The 15,983-nt window shown below is 46.9% G+C and overlaps 1 long non-coding RNA gene across 1 annotated transcript in view; it reads left to right on the top strand.

The window, feature by feature from the left end:
• LOC149365494 (uncharacterized) overlaps nucleotides 1-15,983 on the top strand; it is a 122,338-nt gene that overhangs the window by 78,263 nt on the left and 28,092 nt on the right. The window lies entirely within an intron of this gene.

Here is a 15,983-nt window from a genome sequence, read left to right as displayed (position 1 = left end):
TTTCGAGCGACCTGAAAAATTTCAATATATGTATTCGAACAGGCGCTGAAATATTGGGAACGGAAGCTACCTCGGTTCTGTCGCACCTTTTCTGAACGAAGAAGCCTTGCCGTCGCAAGAACCTGGTCGACGACAGGAAAGCCACACTGAGTCGGCAACGGCGGTGTAACGCACGCCATCGCCGCCGCAATTTTTCAGCGCCACCACAGCGTCATAGCGAAAGCATCAGATATAACAACGCAGTAAACAGAACATAAAAAGAAATTAAATAAAAGAAGGAGAGACATCTCTGAGGGGCGCCACGCAAGGTTCGTGCCCGCGGAGGCGTCCGGGTTAACGAGAGCGCGCCGAAATGATCCCGGGGTCTGCAACGTCTCCGCAGTCGCGAGCGTACAAGACAGATACAAATGGAGCCGGCACGCGCGGTGGGAGAAAAAAGATTTTTGCGGGAAACTCGCGAATTGGGTTTTCCTCCCTCCCTACTTCCACCGCTTCCCTATATCCCTACTTCCCTACCCGCCCATCCAGCCCAGCTTTCTTCGGCTCATCGGCGACCCTTTCTCCCTTACCTCCCCAACTTGTCTACCGCTGTGAACACCGATCCGCCCGCCGCTAGCTGTCGCCATCGTCGCAGGGTTTGTAGGGTTCTCGACGCATAGAATAAGGAGCGCTCAGATGCGTCCCCTCCCTTGCGTGGTAAGAACCACTTGGAGTAGTTTCGGTTTCTCTAGCCTGCTCGATTACGAGCAGCTTTCTTTCTTCGTGCATGCATGTCGGCTCGGCGCTCTTGAAGTTCGGTTCCTGTGCGTTGAAGCATGCGCGCTGCTTGTGTGAGCCGTTATTTCCAACCCCTTTCTCCCCTCTTCCACTCTCCCTCTCGTTCTACCCTCCTTTTCGTTCTTCGCCTCCAAACGTGTTGGCTCGCGCGAGCCTGCGATAGTGTCGTCAACCCAGGAGACGCGGAATATTCGGGGCGGAAGTAAGGTGGAAATGGGGAAACAGAGTGATAAGAGGATGGGGCTCATTTACGCAGCGTTCGAGCGTGATGCGCATAGCTTCGTTTCCTTCGGATACTGCGAGGATCAACGTGAGCCGATGCTGCATCGCTTAGTACACCGTCGGCGTGAAGCAGTGAAAGAACATGATTCACTGTACTGGTGTAGTATAATTACAATTTAAGAAGGGAAGAGGAATGTACGGTAACGATTTCACGACCAATAGGGTGGCCAGAAAAATGCTTGAGTAGAGGCGTTGAAGTAGAGGGGCTCATGAGGAATGAAGGGATGGAAGCACCAGGGTTAAAACGCGCGCCGCCAAAGACGCGGCCGCACTAGCGGTGGACAGTTCACGGCGTACTATTTGATTAAAATGATCCTTAGCTTCGTACTGATCGCCGTCTTCCTAACTATGCCCATTGCAGGACAAAGGCCTCTGCATTATCCTTCCAATTAACTCTACCCTGTACCAGCAGCGGCCACCGTATCCCTGCGATTTTCCTAGTTTCATCCACGCAGTCTGACTTTCTGCCGCGCCCTCCTACGGCTGTGTTCTCGCGCCGTCGAATCCGTTACCCCAAGGGACACTCAGCTATCTTGAATTCGCATTACACGCCCTGCCCATTGGCCATTTCTTCTTCTTGATGACAACTAAGGAGTGAATAACTTATGCTTGTTCCCTGAGCCAGTCGTTTCTGGTCATGTCTCTAATTGTTACTCCTATCACTAACCTCCGAATAACTGGCAGGTTTCCCCCAATTTAGTTTCAAGCCTTTTCGTTAGCCTCCTAGTGAACACTGACAAGACACAACTGTTGTGTGCTGTCATCTTGAGGTGTACTGGTGCTCTGCTATTCATGATATTAAAGTACTGGCTAAATGCATTCTATCCAATTTTGTTTTTTGCCCTAGCTATTTCAATCTCATGGTGAGGATTTGCAGTCAGTATTTGCCCTAGATATGTGCATTCTCTTACCCCTTCCACTACCCGAGTACTAATAATGAACTGCTGTTCTCTTCCCTGAATGTTTAACACTACTTTAGTTTTCTTTATTTTTGATTGATTCGTTCTAAATGTGGCACTCCAAGCAAACAGCGACTTAACAGGTATTCCTTTCCGTCGCTTACATAGTTCACTAAGGCGGCTTGAGTAGCGTTACGTCTAACTCCTTAAGCTTTTGCAAGCTGCTGCATCTGGAGACTCAGGATTCCAGCAGGAAAATAAATTCCTGCAAAATCTTGCGCCCCGTGAGCTGTTTAAAGGATAAAATCAAGCGTTTTCAACAAGCACAAGCATACCATTTACGATGAAACTTCCACTGATTATGAAACCTGCTAAAGAGATCTTGCCTGTTGCAGTTATGACAGAAGTATCATGCTTATGAAAGAGTGAGGTTATCCATGTCACTCGTAACAGCCTCCTAAATAAAGAAGAGTCAACTACGGGAAATCTCGTGCCAGTTATGTCACTTGAGCGTAGGTTGTCTTTTTGCTGCAATGATGGCAATAGTCCTCGTCACATATTAACTTCGAGGATCTTGAATAATCCCCGGCAAGCAAATCGTTAAACTGAGATAAACGTGAAATAACCTGCAAGGTCTTTATGAGCTCTTAGAACAGCTTTCGTCAAATTAGCTTTTTTTTTTCCTTTCTCATCTGGGAGATATTTATTTCTCATTTATATACTCCCAGTATGCGGGTACGCACAGATACAGGCTCTGTGGAGCAGGTTCTATGTAATGTCAGTGAAGCACCCCAGCGCTCAGCCTAGCCCTTATCCACTAAACACAGCGACCACATCATGGTGTAAATTTTGTCACACTGTCCTCGTAAACGCAATGCGTGCCCGCCAGACGAGTTGGTCATGAAGCGAATAACTCAAAAGATAACGTTAAAAAACGATTTTAGATAAAAGCAGGCAAGGAAAGATACTTAACTGAAAAAAAAAAAGAAAACAAGCTTGGCAGAACAAAAACACCCCTCCAAAAAAACATTTTCACAACGCAGAAGGTAGGAATGAGCAATGCAGAAGGTAGGAATGAGCCGTGAAAAGAAAAGGCCGCAGCAAAAACAGCACCCGTAAAGAAAGATTAAGCAGTTCACTGCGTCTTCACTGTCATCGCTGTATCAGTAATAAAATCAGGCACAACTAAAGAACGAGGAAGTGAATGCCCTTTAAACAAGGCCATCCAGCCAGTGACGTTGACCGATTGTTATGTCGTCGTGATTATTTGGGTTAATTCGGGATGAATCCCCGTGGCCTTGCTATATCCGTCGATTTCATGCAAAAAAGATGCAGTATGATTAACCATGACGTCACGACAATTGATCCACCTCATTGGCTGCACGGTCTCCTCTTAGGGGCTTTTGCAGCTTCAGTCTTGAGTTGCACCCGACTATAGTAAGTATTGTAGTGATATAGGCTTCTTTAGATGTTTTATTACAATGCCACTATGCAAAAGTATTTTTAGTGGTCGTCTGCAATGAAAGTTGGCAACTTCCACCCATCACAGTGGTCATTGAGGCTTCCTTCTGTACAGCCGGCCAAATCTTTAGCTGGCGTGCGTGACGGCCGCGTTTTCCGAGCTCCTGTAGCTTACGACGGAGCAAACTTGCGAAAATATCAAATTTAAGCACAGGCTCACTAAGCCCATGCTTATTATTGAGCTTTCCGCAAGTTTGCTTCATCCCAAAGCGCAGGAGCACAGAAAAAGCGGCCGTCGCGCACGCCAGCTAAAGATTTGGCCGGCTGTACATAATCTAGCAATGCACGACGATACTGTAAAAAGAAGGAATAAATTTCTACTCCATTTTGAAGTACGACGCTCCGCGATTGTTTTGAATTTCCCCAGCTGTTGCTTTCTGGGGATCCCTCCATAAGCACCATTTGCACACTTTTCGAACCACGTGCCGTTTATCCTCATGAGAAGGAGCAACATCCGCAACAACCGAACATCTTGCGTACAGTGCGGCAACACCTGCTCTCTGAACCGGAGCAATCGAATTGGAGCCGAACAAGGCGACCGGAGAAGACCATGAAGAGGCGGCGAGGGGACGAAGTTCAATCTGAGTCTGCCCTGGGACGTGTATTCCATTGCGAATAACACTCACGATCGCGGCTGTTATTGCTTGAGAATACACGTCGCCGGATCAGAACAAGACGCCAGCTGCAACCGTCCATGGAACTTCCGAGCCTACGTATTCCTCCTGTATGCACATGCGGGTCGGGTGTGAGAATCGCGACAGGAACAGCAAGGCGACGGCAGAGCTAACGCAAACCAAAAAATATCAACGATCACGCGACATGTCGCTGGTGTACGAATGACGAAAGATAGTGACTTGACTGAGCTGTATGGCGTCGCAACAGAATTGCACTTTCTGATGAATGTCTGTGCATTTGCATAGCTCAAGTACTTTTGAAAAATATAAAGTTGGAAGGTTTTGATTCTGGCCTCTGTATTGTCGTGTCCCTCACTCTCGTATGTTCTGGACTGGTATGAAGGACATTTTTTTATCATAGTCGATGTATTCCATAGGCAAGACAAAAATATTTTTATTTTCCTTACAGGGCTTCTCCTTCTACTACTGCTACTGCTTGTGTTCCTATTACCCTCACTACCACCATCACTGCCACTAATATTACTACTACCGTTGCTACTGCTATTAGTACTGCTGCCGTTACCCCTAGTACCACACTGTTAACACTGCCATCGCTACTGCTATTACTACTACTACTACTACAAATACCACTACCAGCAATAATAATAAGGCGGAATGCTGAGCTAGGTGCTACATGATCATTAAAAACAGTCGCTGTTTTTTATTGATTATTTACCAGCAGCAATTGTAGTGATGCTACAACTACCACTATCATCACTACTACTACTATTACTATTACTACTACTACTACTACTTCAACTGCTTGCAATTTTACTGCTGCTACTACTACTACTACTACCACTACCACGACCACTTCTACTACTACTACTGCTACTTCCACTATTAAAAACACTACTACTACAATTGGTATTGTTACTCGTATTACAATAGTAATCATATGGTTTATTCACCCCAGTGAGTACATAGGATGAGGGAGCACAGCAGAAAAAGGTGTCGTAATGACAACCCGAGAAAACGGCAGGCCCCCAAACGATAGCAATGGTAGCTTCACAGTCGCACTGCAAGAGAAATATAATCACCAAAAGCCACAATAAAATTAGCTTGAATTCACAGTAAATAACATAACGTCTTTCACAAGGGCAGCAAAAAAAAGAATCAAACACATTACTCGCGACATCTATATTGCGCGAATCAAGCCTAGAAAAAAATTGGATACTCTTAAATTCTAAGCTCTTCGTAAGTGACTAATTCCAGTAAGATATTTTTTGTTTGCGAATCACTTAACGTTCGTGGTAGAATTTTCTGTAGCATTTGGAGACAATATGTTGTTCTGTATGTGCCCGCCTCCCATCGTTCATGTTGCGTGTTGCATATGGTATGACGTTCACCTTCAGCTGGGCTAGTGAATGCAGAAATCTAGAATTATTTGTGAGTTCTTGCTTAAGCGACAAGCGACTCCCAGAGACGATAATCATTAGGCGCTGTAACCGACATGATACTGTATCGTTCAAAATGGTCATAGTGGGGGAAAAAACGAAGCACATTTTCGATAATTTGTAGAAAGTGCTTTTGTAACACTAACTTTTTGTATGTTTTCTTTAGTTGCTCGGCCCCAAACTAAGCTGTAGTAATCATTCATAATTAAAACTGCGCGAACAAAACAAGGACACGAGCAAGAAACCGGACAATACACACGAGCACAATTTTACTCGCACTTGGAGGCAGCAATGAGGGATGCACAGAAGGTTGCTGCTTTGTCATTCGGCATGTTACACAAAATAGAGCCCAGGGTAGGAGAAATATAGTTCGAAAGAATCTTCTGCGGGCTAGTTGGTAAGAATCATTCATAATTAAAACTGCGCGAACAAAACAAGGACACGAGCAAGAAACCGGACAACACACAAGAGCGCAGCAGCCTTGTTTTGTTCGCGCAGTTTTAATTATGAACGATTCTTACCAATTAGTCCGCCAGAAGATTCTTTTTAAGCTGTAGTAGCTCAGTAGAAATGAAAACCGAGAATTACAGATTAGTAGCATGATAATGCGTGGCAAGATACAGTTATTTCATTAAACTAATCCAACTACTTGCGCCAATTTATTCGTAAGAAAAACTAGATGTGTGTTCTATGAAAAGGTTTAGTTGAAAATTACACCTAACGTCTTGAAAGTTGCCACAATTTTAACAGGCGTAGACTGCAGGCATATTGTTTTCGTTATCAATATTTTCTTCTTTTTTAGGGAAAAATAAAACAGATTTTGTATGGGCAGTGTTGATTTTAAGCGTCTTCACTCGCGACCATTCATTTAACGCATGAACTGTTCAATTTACGCTATAAATGAGGTTGCATTATCAATTAATAAATAATAAATTTAGTTGCAGGAGCATAACGTACTGTGTCATTTATGATGGCATTTTTTTAGTGACCAAAACATAAATATACACAAACACTGCCGTGACTAGGATTCGAACACGTGGCACCGTGAACAGACCAGCTTCGCTGGCCAGTGCACGACAGCACAAGGATATCGCCGCAGCAGATCACGCGCCGTGTTAACATGCAACCCACCCGCGCGCTGTGCACTGCACATCGCCGTCGTCATCGAATAATACTACTACAGAACTAATATCTTCGCCAGACACTCCGAGGACCAAGCAAAGCAAAACATTGAGCCTGCATATAGCCTTAGACGCTCTCATATCGCAGTCGAGGGAATCGCAATAGTCCTTGTAATCTTTTTTAGATCGCCACACCTTCGACACGCAGCACTTCGGTCGGTAAAAAGCATGCCGACAACCACTGACTTCACAGAGCCTCTTCAAACCAGGACATCTCACCGCGAGCACTACTTAAAAATCGTCTCACCGTACCATTACATCTTCTTCCAGTGGAGCAAACGTCCATTCGCATCAGGCGCCCGAACGAGTTAGGAGTGGAGTCTTTAGGCAGAGGTTAGGAAGAGGTATTGCACGAGCAGCCTCCTCGCATGATGCTATACGGGCGCATTGTGCGCGTAGCGCGGCTCCACGCATTCAACGACCACCTACAGGAAAGCCTCGCACGCGGTGGGCGGCGGTGGCGGGCGCTTTAATTGTGTCGAGACAATGAGAACACTCGACGCGTTGTAATGCGTTCGCGGTGCGCGCAGTCGGTCGGCGTCAATAGGACGCGTGGTGGCGCAAAGTGGAAGGTCTGGAAACGAGGCCAGTTGAAAGGGTGATTGCTCGTTTAACGCTGTGTATGCGTGGTCGCAGATTCTTACGTTGAGCACAAGGAGAAGAGGACGTTATGAGCAAAGGAAAGGTATTTGGTATGTGCAGATTGACGTCCTGAAGCTGTATTGGTATTGGTATGTGGAGATTAACGTCCCCAAGCTGTATCGGTATTAGTATGTGGAGATTACGTCCCAAAGCTGTATTGGTATTGGAATGTGCAGATTAACGTCCCAAATCTTCATTGGTATTGGTATGTGGAGATTAACGTCTCAAAGCTGTATTTTTATTGGTATGTGGAGATTAACGTCATAAAGCTCTATTGGTATTGGTATGCGGAGATTAACGTCCCAAAGCTGTATTGGTATGTGGATATTAACGTCCCAAAGCGAGCATTAGCTATGAGGGATGCCTAGTGGAAGGCTCCGAGTTTCGACCACTTGGGGTTCTTTAACGCGCGCTGACAGCGTAAAGCATATGGGCGTTTTTGTATTCTCGCGTCCACAGAGAATACGATGGCCTCAGCCGGGAGTGAACCCGCTAACCTTGAAGCCAGCAAAGGAAAGGGGCGGTAACAGTCCCACACTAAATAAATACCTGAACAACGCTGTTAGGGAAGGGATTCAAAGAGCCAGAAAGGGATATAAAAAGTTGAACCCTTATTTTTTGCGCCATAGCTGCGGCCATTGCCGGCAGAACAGCATTTTTAAGTGTCAGAATGAGTTTTGAGTAACGATGCACGCAGTACTCGAGGTCTCTGGATAAATTTTCTCAACTGGGCGTTTTTCAGCTTTCATCGAAATCTCGGTGCACGGGCGGGTTTGTATTTTCTTCTCCGTTGCAATTCGACAGCAGCGGCCAGCAGTCGAACCAGTCCAGTCCTGCTCAGCAACGAAACGGCACAGACACCGAGCAACCGGACAAGGTTCCATGCTTGAAGTGAAAAGCTTAATGATTCCTTTTGGCATCATTTGTTTCCTACATTTTGTTGGGTTTTTTTTTTCAGGGTGTTCGATTGTTTAGTTGGCGGCTTGCGACCTCGAGGCATGTATTTAAAGGCGAACCAGAAAGTGAAGGAAGCTGAGAAGGAAGGTAGAGCTTCTTGTAACTCTCACTATTATTATTCCAGCGTGGAAGCAATGCTTAGTTACGAGAACTATAGCAACTGATCGGATTACCAGTGACCTTTTTTTAGCCGTCGTTTTAGCAGCGCTTTCTTTTTCGCTGACTCTCCCCTTTTCCCTTTTTGATGATACGGTCAAATTAAATTCAGAGCAAGCAGTTAGATTATTTCTACACTTCGAAAACCGGACTTTTTTTTTTCAGCTACCTTTTCTCTAGCTGCATACTATGAAACCGGCCGTTGCGAAATGTGACTAACCGTAGCGCTTTTCTCACCTCTTTTGTTTTACTAACCGTAATTTTCGGTATACTGCCAGCACCCTGTATGCAGTCCACCGGACTGAATATTGGCTGGAAAAAAATATTTTTTTAACTAGTTCACCTGCATCCGGAACAAAGACCTCACCCGGTGCATCATCCGCAGCTTTCACATAGAATCTTGTACGGCACTTCATGTAACATTAGGCGATATTCAGAAAGGAAACGACGTATATTCCGCACCTAAATATAGACCCCAGAGGCCAGTGTATTTGCTTTTAGACATGCATAACCAGTAGCCTGTATACCAGAATTCTCAGTACGTGAGTGAAGACAAAAGGAAAATTCGGTGCCCAGTTGTTCCGTCAGCTACTCTTAGTAGCAGACGTGAACAAAAACTACACAAACTAACAGCACAATGTCCAACACCTAATACAGCTACAACAGGCAACGCACATTAAAGTGCACAACGCTACACGTCAGCAATATTAACGGGGAATGTCAAACGCGGAAGCCTAAAGAGCGATCTGGAATCAGCCGGTAACAGAATTAAGACAAAAAATTACCCAAAGTAAAACTATTCTACTCAATCAGCAGACGTACTAAGACAAGGAATCATAAGCGCAACCGTGCTTGAAGCACATTCCTGTTCACACGTTCCCCTCCGACTACAGGCTGGAAAACTTCGAAGGAGTTCCGCCTGAAGTTAATGCGGTAGGCTCCGTGGAGTAAATTACTTCATCTACTGCGCGCAAAAGAGAAGAGCAGGAAGAGGATAATGCAGCGCTGAGCTGCTTCCTTCTTGCTCTTGTAGTGTGCATTACACGCTGGTTCGAATAATCAGAACTGAATTTCCACACTGCACACGAGTGCGCCTGAGGCGTGAGCCGAACCAACAGGGTTGCACACACTATGAAAGACGACGACGACAACCAGTTCTCGCGAACGAGGCAGCGGTAAATCACTCCCATTTCCACGCTGCCTGAAAGTCAGCACCGCGGTGTCTTTGAAAATATCGCTTTACGACGGCGGCTGGTGGCGTCCACAGCTCGTGTACAAGCTCCAGTCGCGTCGCTTCAGAACACGGTTAGGAGTGCAAGGGATGAGAGTGAAGTGGGGGAGGAGAAAGAAGGGGGTCCCTGAAAGATGTTCCTCGGTTCCCCCCAGCCTAATTAATCCGCTACGGCGCCTCATTAACGGCAGCGTCTCCGGCCAGCGAGTCCAGCGCAGGGAGAGAGGCGGCAATTTGCGTTAAAACCGACCAATCTCTTCGCCCACTGACCACTGCTGCGGCGTGTTTGCGTACGTGCCGCGGCTTCGGCTTTGAACGGCGGCCGTTTAAGCTGCAGCCGCGGAAAACGCGATTTGCGCATCGGGCCGGGCTCAATTTCCATCGTGTGTTCGAGGCAAGCAGCGCTGCCTCACCTGTCGACGTGCGCACGTGAGATCTTCCAGGCCGGCGCAGAATTCAGTGGTTTAGGCAAACCGTGCGCGAGAAGGGGGTAGAAAGCAAAGAAGTCAAATTAGAGGAACCAGGTGTCAGACGCTGAGTGCACGACACAAAGGGGAATCGTATTAGGTTTGGTGACGAAGACCTGAACAGCACGAATGTTTCTGCGGGCTCATACCCGACAATTCTGGACAAAAGCATTTTTGAATGGGTTAACAGTTCATGAAACTAATTTTTTCACATATTAACATAAGTATAACAATCAATATATCCTCATATCTCCTGCTGACAGGCTTGTTTCATTTCGCTATTAACGTTCTTGCTATCGTCAAAAGCTTTCGCCATTAGTTTTCCATGGCAGTCTTAACTCCTCGATGACAGCGATGAAAACACAACAAAACAAAGATTCGGAAGAATGGATCATTATCTTCAATATTTCTATATCAGTACACTTGTGATGCGCTTGTGTGTGTCTCTGTGTCTTTCTTCGTGGTTCGTCCTTTGATTGCGCATCCTATACCTTCACTACATCATGTACCAACTAGGCCCAACCCAAGTTTTATTGCAGTACACTACAGTTTTCCCATATAAAAAAACTTTTCCCAAGAATGGCGGACATGTTTCAGCATCCGGCACCTGGGCATTTCATCAGGAATGTAGGGCTGTGGGCATCGAATTCTCCCAGGTCTCATCCTCAGCGCTTCAGTGCAGGCATCATGTCATATGGGCTGAGAAAGCTGTTAAAGCTAAGAACCGCTCAATTTCGGTGGCACCTTGCCCTGCGCCAAGATAGTGCCATGATAAGGCACTGAATCGATAGTGGCGGAAGATGGGGGGAACTGGTTTTGATATGCTTATAAAAAGAAAGCATTCAAGGAGAACTGCTTATAGAACTGCTTATAGAGCGTTGACACTATACGCAAAGTAAGGCCGTAGACTTGGTGATAAGACAGGTGCTTTTGATCCCCTGAGAAAAAGATCCAATGATGAAGCGAGGACAGTGACGTAACTCATATGAAGAAAATGATAGCAAGGGTGGTGAAGACTGACCTAAGTGAACAGGTGGCGGACCCTGTGATTGGGTTCAATGAACACCTGTTCGCAAGTTCAGTGAATATGTAAAGGAGAAGGGAGCCATTACAAACGTTCCTTAGTCGACGCACGGTGAATATACTAAACCTAAAAGGAAGACGTAACTTTCGCCGCCAACTGCTACTTCAAGAGTGGTATTGCTGCTTTTCAAAAGCAGAACGGAAACTGTTTCGTAATTACTTCGCTTATTCGTTGGACGAATATTCTTTGGACGAGTCTAACGTAAAAGCGAATGCTGAGCTGGCGCCCGAGTACTACACATTTTTCTTTACTTTTTTTTTGTCATCACTCTTGCAAGCAAAGCCTACTACACTTAATCGTCCTCAGAAACACAGCTTGAAAGCACCAAAAATGTTTTTTTGCTGCAATACTTCGGACGTAGCCGTCCGATGCTTACGCGCTAGGGGTTTTCTTTAACTTTATAACGGACTGTAGAGCGCAGCAGAACCTTCTTCTGCTCTCCAGTTCATCCAGCTGCAGGACGCTCAGGCAGAGGTTGAGTCCTTGAGGCATTTCGCCCGCTATGCGAGCGGTGCCAGTTCCTCGACAGTCATATTTACGGCGAAAGCCTTTATTGGCTCATGATTCCGTCCGTCCGTTCGTCCGTCCATCAGCCACATTATGCTGTTAATCATCCTGATGACGCCATCAGTGATGTAATACTCCGTAACCAGAAATCACTGAATTATAACCGTCAATTAGCAGTCGTTAATTAGTAATTAGGTGTTAATTAGTACTAGTAGTTAGTAATCATTTATCGATCAGTTATCAGGCATTAATCAGTAATTAGTAATTAATTAGTAATCGGTAATTACCCATTACTGGTGGTCAGTAATTAGTCCTTAATTGGTAACTGGATCACCGCATGGCTGGTGGCGCTCGCGTCGCTGCTTACTGCGCATGCACTCGGCGCCTTTGTGGCGCCATCGTCGTGTGGCGCTGACATTTCAGCCGACCGAGTCAGACGTCTCCTTTCACTAGTAAACAGCATTCAATTAGCAACAGAAGCAGCCAAATGGGCGCAGAAAGGCTTTCGCCTCGCGCACTTTAGATCGGCAAATTGCGATCTGAATTTTTACAATAATTAATGGGCTAACCAAGGGTTATCATCCAATCTAAGCCTTCCATAAGTATGAAGAAGATTAATGAAAGAGTGTAAGTATAGAAACTTTGGCTGCATGTTTTCTTCCTTGCAATGGTGCTTAAGACATCAGTACAGATGGATCACCGTGCGCAAATCGTTTATACACAGTAAATATTTTAAAATTATTGTTCTTTCTTTCATGTTGTTTCGGTTTCAGTTTCAGTTGTCGAAACGGTTACTGTGACGTCAATGGTTTTAGTTCGGATTACGTGAAGTCAAAAAAGTGTGCAATATGATTACCGCTTATTCCTTTTCATTCGCCACAACTCTTGCGCCAGCATGGTCTTAGCGCCGGAATAACAACAAATTAATAAGACGAAAAATTATCACAGTTCTTGCATGCCTCACTTGGCGCAAACGGCGCAGCCACTCTTCGACTGTTCAAACCAAAACAAAAAAAAAAATCAGATAAAAGCATTATCGATCATTTATCAGGTGTACGCTCACTCTAAGAAGCGATTCATGTATATTAATGTCTCTAGCATCATTGCAAATAAAGAAGAGTCTAGCGATATTTGGTGTCCGTACTTTGTCAAGTTCTAGTTCACGCTAGACTGCGTGGTCTTCGTGAGGCAGAGTGTAAACGACGCATGAGACGCGTCAGCGTAACTCCATTTGACCGAATCCGTGTTCCCTCAATAGAATGGCTGCCCAAACGGAAATGACATACGTCTCACGCGCACCCGGAACACCAAAGACCACTTCGTTCAACGTGGGATTGGCTACACTGCAAGGCTTGTCTAACAAGTGGCGAAGCAATCTTCGGGCCGCGCCAACTGGAGGAGTAAGTTCGACCGGTTTTGAGAACCCCCTGGTATGAGAAGGGCGAACTCTGCCAAGAAACCATCGGAAGCGCAACGCTGGAGGCTCATAGCGCACTGGCGCTGGTGGAGCGCTCGCTAGTACGCTAAAGGGGAGGGGGGAGAGGGAAGTCTGTGCCCGGCTTCCATGGCTGTCGGCCACCACGTCGCTGGCCGGTCATATTTACGACTGTCCATAAACGTCAGGCGGCAGCGGAACAGCGCGAGACAGGGAAAGCCACCCCTCCGCTTCTTTCAATGCCTCTCCCCTTCCTTCCTTCGTTCTATTCCTCGGCAAAAAATATTTATATACGAGAACATAAACAGAGACGTTCAAACGAAACGCCGTGTAAGCGCCTGACGTGAAAAAGTCTCCCTGGAAGAAGAGAATTAAAAAAAAAAATAGAGTAGTAGATAGAAGAGGTCGCACGCAAGCCAAGGAAAGAGAGAGGGAAGTAGACAGTGAAGTGAAGCGAGCCACAGCGAGCCAAAGCCGGTCGAAGCCAGCCACAAAATGAGTAATAACGACGAGAGGGCGCCACGCACTGGAAGGAAGGGTGACGGGGTAGGACGCCAGCCGAGCCTTTTTTCTCTGTCACACTAATATGCGGTTACGTAGTGCCAGGGACGGCGGGCTTTGAACGCGACTCAATATGAGGCTGACCGGCAAAACAGGCTGGGGCAAACAACAGAAATCAAGAAAGTAAAGACATACAAAACCAGCGCGTGCACCAGGAATCACCAGGGAGTGGGGTTGGAAAGCGGGGATGGAGGAAGGAGGAGGGGGGGGGGGGGGGGGGGGGAGTAGGTAGGGCTTGTTGCAGCAACGAAGGACGCCGAAGTTTGCGGCAGGCATACAGTGGCGTTGTTCTCTGCTCCCCCCCCCCCCCCCCCCCCCCCCCCCCACACACACACACACACACACCCTCTCCCGTCCGTCAGACACGCGCTTACCACTGGACGACACGAATAAACGAAGGAAAGGTGAAGCGGAGGAGGGAGGGGGGGGGGTGCACCTGCGGCATTTATGAAGCCGCGCGCTCTCTCGCCAACTGTCGGCGGGGAAATTAACCTCTTTGATTAGACGCGCTCGTGCCGAGTGCTTCCACCTCGAGGGCTGTCTCCGCGACCTGACACATTGCGCGCCACGCTGTTGGACATTCTGTCGCTGATGGAGACCTAGTTGTAACAGGTGCATCGCAGAGAGAGACGGCGGTTAAATCGAACTGACTGACGCGGTTTATTTCATCCCAGCTATGGTAGCCCCGCCATCATGAAATTATAAAGAACATAGCTAAGCGAACAAAAGGAAAAGTTTCCTTTCGAACACAGCAACGTGCGCTTGACGTTACAAACAGTTGGACAACATATCTGAACGCGTCGTCAATAAACGTCACATGCACTTTACAAAACTCCTTCTCCGGCTCCTATGGCAGTGCTGTTGGTCATAATCGAAAACTCTGGCGTCTAACCGTTGCCAGTCTTGACAGCTAGAAGTGGTCAGAATAAATCTATACATTTATGAGACCACTTCTTTACAAATTTGACTAATAGCCTAGCGTATCGTGCCTGAATAGTGCTGCTGCCGAGTGCGCGGTGTCGTAAAAATGCCCCTACTCAATTTATGTTTTCCACTACATCAATTCCAATGTGCCCTGACCATTTATTCATAACCTAAGGCACAGCAGGAATCAACAGCGTTTGACGCCGTGACACTTGTCCGCAGTATGAACGGAAGACTTATCATAGCAGTAAGTTAAGAGCCAATGCTCTCTCGGAGCGTAAAAAGCGCTCAGAGAGGACGCAAGAAGCAGTGTCCAGGAACACAAACGGCGTCGCAGCCAAAATTACGCAGCACGAATAAGGCTGTGACTGAAAACGGAGGGTGATCGCATCTTAAACAAAACACAAGGGTCCTCATTCGGGGTCGCGCCTTAAGGAACGTACGGACTCTCAAAAAGACGCAGGACCCAGCTCATGCGGGAAACAGCACATGGAGTTCAACGCCGGCAGCTGGAGAGGGCATCCGCCACCTGGTGAAGACGTGTGACTGTGCAAAGGTCTCAAGTGCCAGCGTACTATAGAAAGTTAGATCCGTGGTTACTAGTGACGAAGACCTGTTTATTTGGATGAGCGCAGCGCCCTTCTATCAGTCCTATCAGGGTAGTGCCACTCAGGACTACATGGACCGCATTACCATGAACATTACATCCTCGAGAGGGCTGATTTCAAGGCCCTCATGTCTCTTACCGCTAAGGCCAACCTGCGCAACATTTTTGTGCACCAGCAGAATACGGATGCTTTGGTTACGCCGTCCTAAGTTGACGGAGAGGAAGGCGCCAACAACGCCGTTGGCCGGGAGAAAGTCTCCCTCACTGCTACCGCTGTTAAATAGAAAGCAAGAAAACAAAAAGAAAGGGAGAGACTCAGAAGCAGCGCCAGATACGCGGCGCCAACGCCTCTTTTTTCCTTTTTTTCCCTTTTCCTCGCCAAGCCTCACCAACAGACGACGGTGACGCCAGCAGCTTGATCGTGAGCTGGGAAGGCGACGCCAGTGCGGTGGACGAAAGAACTAGGGAAGGAAGGGACACAGGGAAAGAAGGGGGAGGAAGATGCGCAGCTCTAGAATATATATGTCGTCGTCAGGATGGCCCAGCGGAGACCAGAGAGGGGAGGGTGGAGCCCGGGGCATAGTGGCGGCCGGTTCACTCAATTAAGCCCGAAGCGAATAGATTGGCGGAAAAACGGATGGAAGGGAGGAGAAAGAGGGAAGTACCCCAGAGATGCGTAGG

This window comes from Amblyomma mixtum, chromosome 1 (genome assembly GCF_055824585.1).
Source record: "Amblyomma mixtum isolate Tamu chromosome 1, ASM5582458v1, whole genome shotgun sequence".
NCBI classification, from domain to species: Eukaryota; Metazoa; Arthropoda; class Arachnida; order Ixodida; family Ixodidae; genus Amblyomma; species Amblyomma mixtum.
The sequence above is the reverse complement of the archived record's forward strand: the minus strand, read 5'-3'. Positions and strand labels throughout refer to the sequence as shown.